The following is a 5702-nucleotide window of genomic DNA, read 5'->3' as shown; positions in this document are numbered from 1 at the left end:
AAAAATTATAGCTGATTCAAACACTTGGAAATGTGCACGTATGTGCAAAAGACATTCCCTCTTTTATCTAGAGTATTTCCCCCAAATGAGGTTAACTCCTCAGTTCTAAGAGTCAGATTCAAAATTTTAGCGCTGATGATTTTCTTCAAGGAAGCTATCCATTTCCCTGATATGAGAATAGAAGAAATATTCTTAATTTCATAAAAGCAAGTAGTGAAAAGATATTGATAAAAGAATTTTGCATGAGAAAAGATGACTTATGGCAACTTTGGCAGTTTGATATCTGGGTGTTTTCCCATGATGATCCTCTTGCACTCTTTTTGAGTCATTGCACTTTCTCGGGCTTTTTACATCATCCTTCATTTGGATGTTCCTGACTTTTCTCTCTTTTTCAGGGAAGGGTACGTCACAAACTCCTTCATCTTGGAGATGTTTCGATCCTCCTTTTATCTCAGGGATTCTATTGATGATATTGGCTCAAAAGGTCTTTAGATGATAGCAGAAATCAAATATCTTTTAGGGTTTGTCGGTAGGTTTATCGCACTCGCCTTCATCTTGACGGTGATCCAAACTTTCTCTGGAAGGATCCTTCACAAACTCCTTCATCTCGGAGATGATTCAAATCTTCTTTAGCCCGGGGGGTCTGCTCGCCTATTCGTCTTCATCTTGACGACAGTTGAGAGATCCCTTTTGCGGATATTTGATTGCAACTTTAAAATGAATGTGAAGACATGGATTGAGTGGATAGCTCAGGATATTTCCACTGCTTGATTGCCAGAAAGCCATTTTTAAACATGCGCCACAGCCAAGATCAATATTAATTCGCTTTTGGCTTTTCAACATCATTGAAGATTTCTTTCACTGATCATATCGAGGATATTTCTCACATCCTTTTGGTTGATCAACAGGAAAAGATTTTGAATCTTACCTCTTTTTCGCAAAGAAGCTTCACACTTTTGAAAAAGAAATACTAGAGGTAATCTGAGAAAATTCTTTTTGTGCAGTAAGAATATTTAGAATCAACAAATGCTTTTAGCAAATTGGCAAAGTTTTCATGAATTCTTTGTGAAATAATCACTTAATATAGATTTTGATGAGATCTTGAGTTGCAATCTTTTGATTTTGGAAATACATGACCAGCAAAAGCTGGAACCTTTGAAATACATGACCAGCAGAAGCTGGAACGTTTGAAATATATGACCCGCGAAAGCTGGAATGTTTGAACTATCTGACCAGCCAAAGCTGAAACGTTTGAAATATCTGACCAGCGAAAGCTGAAACGTTTGAAATACATGACCAGCAAAAGCTGGAACATTTGAAATACATGACCAGCAAAGCTGGATCTTTTGGAAATACATGACCAACAAAAGTTGGATCTTTTGGAAATACATGACCAGTGAGATGCTGGATCTTTTGAAAATACATCAGATTTAAGTCAGATCTTGAATTTTTGTAAAAGGAAAGAATTTGATCAGAGCACTGAATTTAGAAGGTTACCGGCGCGAGAACCGAATTTTCCAAATGAGCTCAACATATGATTGAGAATTTTGAGAAATAAGATGAGCTAGGAAAGTAAAATTTTGATGAGAGATTCTGAATTCAATGGACCGTCACATCCTAACTGCGTGTGGTCTGTTTTCAGGATTTATCTCCTTATCCTGAACTGAGAAGGAAGGAAAGAAATACCTCGTTAGCAGGAGGCATCAGGTTTATCCCTTAACCTGAAGGGGAAGGAAGAATTTTCAAAGAGAATAAACCTGAATTTTTGAATTTTGAAATGGATTAGCCGGAAGGCTGGAATTTGGAAGAAGGTCCCGCCTGGCAGTTGGGGTTTTTTGAAAAAGAAGAGAGTCCGAGTTGGGACTTGAATCTTCAGAAAAATAAAAGATAAAGAGAAACTCGAGTTTTGAAAAACTTGAATTTCTAAAGAAATGATTGTTTTCCAATGCGAGGATTGGATTCAAAAGGAAGTCCTGGTCGGAACTCAGAACTTCGAATGAAAAATATAATAGAGGAAAAACCCGTGCTGGAACTCGGATTTCTAAAGAAATGATGGATTTCCAATGCGAGGATTGGATTCAAAAGGAAGTCCTGGTCGGAACTCAGAACTTTGAACGAAAAATAATAGAAGAAAAACCTAAGTTGGAACTCGGATTTCTAAAGAAATGATGGATTTCCAATGCGAGGATTGGATTCAAAAGGAAGTCCTGGTCGGAACTCAAAACTTCGAACGAAAAATAATAGAAGAAAAACCTGAGCTGGAACTCGGATTTCTAAAAAAATAAATGATTTCCAATGCGAGGATTGGATTCAAAAGGAAGTCCTGGTCGGAACTCAGAACTTCGAACGAAAAATAATAGAAGAAAAACCTGAGCTGGAACTCGGATTTCTAAAGAAATGAATGATTTCCAATGCGAGGATTGGATTCAAAAGGAAATCCGAGTCGGAACTCGGAACTTCAAATGAAAGAATAGAGGGAGAAGCTCAAGTGGAAACTCGGGTTTTTGACAAAAAGTTTTTAATCAAAAGATTGAGTTTTGAAAATTTGCCAGTGCGAGGACCGGACCTGGGATTGAGAATGACCATTTAGAGGACTGAATTTATTTGCATGGCGATCTGATTGCCCCCTTATCTCGACTGGGGAGAAAATAAATTTTGAGAAGAAACTGACGAGAAGAGATAGAAATTGATGGAAGATTTGACAAAAGAGAAGAATCAAGGAAATTTTATGGAAATTATCTTTGTAAAAGAATTTTCACAGGTAGCATTATTGCTCCTATGAGGGGTTTCAGGATTATCCCTTATCCTGAATGGGAAAGGAATAAAATTTAGGCAAAAATTGATGAAAAGTTGTTGATAAAGAATTGAAAGAATTAAAATTTAATTAAGAAATAAAATTGATAAAATTGGATGAAGAAAAAAAAGATTTAGCAGAGATTAATGAAGCTTTAAAAGAGAAAGACATTCAGGACTATCCCTTATCCTGAAGAAAGAAGGACCTCGTAGGATGAGGTTTCAGGTTTATCCCTTAACCTGAAGGGGGGAAAAGAAAGAAAAGAAGGAAAAAGAATTACCTCATGGGAAAGAGGCATCAGGTTTATCCCTTAACCTGAAAGGGAATTTTTGAAATAAGAATCAAGAAGAATTAATAAAATGGATGAATAATTAATAAAAATGAATAAATTTTCATAAAACTGATAAAGATAGATAAACAAAAGGTTGGTAAAAGTTGAGAAAAAGAGTTTGATCCTGCCTGCATGTGGGATCTTTAAAATGAGAAAACTCATTTTTGGAAAGAAAGATTGACCGCGAGAGCTAATCTTTAAAAGGGGATCATTCATGAGAGATCATCATGAGGGTTAATTTTTTGAAGCAATGATTTGAAAACCAATTTTTAGAAAATATGACCAACATGAGGGTTGATATTTAAATGCAATGATTCGAAATCAATTTTTTTAGAAAATATGATCAACACAAGGGTTGATCTTTGAATGCCATGGTTCGAAATCAATTTTTTTTAGAAAATATGATCAACACGCAGGTTGATCTTGGAATGTAATGATTCGAAACCAATTATTAAAAAATATGATCAACACAAGGGTTGATCGAATGTAATGATTCGAAGTCAATTTTTGGAAAATATGATCAATGCAAGGGTTGATCTTTGAAATGCAATAATTTGAAATCAATTTTCAGAAAATATGATCAACACAAGGGTTGATGTTTGAATGTAATGAAATCAATTTTTTGGAAAATGAGATCAACACAAGGGTTGATCTTTGAATGCAATGGTTTGAAACCAATTTTTAGAAAATATGATCAACACAAGGGTTGATCGAATGTAATGATTTGAAGTCAATTTTTGGAAAATATGATCAACACAAGGGTTGATCTTTGAAATGTAATAATTCGAAATCAATTTTCAGAAAATATGATCAACACAAGGGTTGATCTTTGAATGTAATGATTCGAAGTCAATTTTTGGAAAATATGATCAACACAAGGGTTGATCTTTGAAAAAAAGGTTGTAATAAAATATTTGAACTAAAATTTTCATGATTTTTGAAAGACCCTCATAGGTAATATCATGTCTCTCATGAATGATGTCAGGATTGTCCCGAATTTTGAAAAAGAAATTTAATGCCCCAATATAGCAAAAAGAAGAAAGTATTGAATATCAAAGATATAAAGAAAATCGACATTTCATTGATAAGCAAAAGTTGATAACAAAGCTGAATATTTATAAGTATTTTAACTAAAAAGAGTCACAAAGACTGGGCTGACTTGCCCCTACAAAGCGACTGACAGAAAGGGATGAAAGCGAAAAACTCTTGGTATTTTCAACTCTCTGAGTAGTATGGAAATGGTTCGGGCGGAACTGTAGTCTGCTCTTCTCCTTCCTCTGGTACCAGAAGCTCTTTATCAATATAGTCTTGCACAATGTTTTTTAGGACGAAGCAGCGCTCCGTGTCATGCCCCCTCGCTCGATGAAACTTGCAAAAGTGATTCTTCCATTTCCCTTTGGTGACAGAGGGATCATCCTGCTTTGGGAGCTTGATCATTTCTTTCTCGAGCAGGTATTGGAGAACTTCTTCGATCGGCTGACCTAGAGGGGTAAGCTGACGATCATAACCCCAACCTTCATGCTTTGCTTTCTTTGGCTTGTTTGGCTTCCGCTGAGCACTGACCCCTGTCTGGCAACTAGACTGAGCTTGCATGTTTAGGAGATCCGGATGCTTTTCTCCTTCATTTTGGACAAAGAGATTTTTATCAAGGCAATCCTGAACGATATTCTTGAAGATGAAGCAATGCTTAGTGTCATGCCCTGTTACTCGATGGTATCCGCAGAACTGGTCTATATATTTTCCCATGATTGTGGAAGGGTTGGCGGCTTTTGGGAGCCTGAGTAATCCGCTAGACATCATATATTCGAGGATTTTGTCGAGCGGTTCATCTAAAGGAGTGAAATCTCGATCCTTGCTCCAATCTTTACGCTTTGGTTCTTCTTGCTTCTTGCCTCTTTGTTGAGGACTGTATTGAAAAGGTCTATCACGGTTTTCACAATATTTCCCAATCTGGCTTTTATACTCTCTCAAGTTGCTGCCCTGGTTGCCTTGATTGATGCCCCTGTTGGCTTTAGAGTTTCCTGCACTGATATGGCTGTGTTCAGTCATGGGGAAGGTGACAGGTGCCTTTCCTTCTGTGGGAGCTTTTCCGCAATTGGCTTCAGCTTGTTCAGACAATATTTCAACCATCATCCTTTTGAATAATTGGTATATCGCGGGATCGATCTCACTTTTGCTGTCTTGAACTCCCTTTCTGACAGATTTTTGAGAATCCATTCCTTACTCTCTCTGCTTGTAACTGGGATGTTAGTGCAATCTCTGAGCTTTGCCTGACTCAACTGATAGCGTCAATGCTCTCTGTAGAGCATAAATGGGCCTTTTAGAAAAGATCTAGGAAGAAATTTTAATAAAGGAGGAAATCATAATCTGAAAATGAAAACATCCCATTACGAGGGATCGGGTTGTCACCAAAATTTGCGACAACCACACTGTTTTTCTGAAAAAGGATAGACAAGTAAAATGTGAATAAAGATAAATTTTAAAAAGGACATATCCTGACAAAAAGATGTTTTATTGTAAATGAGGGTAAGGAATAGAATATAGAAAAGAGAAATTTTAAAAAATTGCAGGCAGGAT

The sequence above is a fragment of the Nuphar pumila genome, chromosome 1 (genome assembly GCF_984573655.1).
Source record: "Nuphar pumila chromosome 1, dmNupPumi1.hap1.1, whole genome shotgun sequence".
Taxonomy (NCBI): Eukaryota; Viridiplantae; Streptophyta; class Magnoliopsida; order Nymphaeales; family Nymphaeaceae; genus Nuphar; species Nuphar pumila.
Note: the sequence above shows the minus strand (reverse complement) of the source record.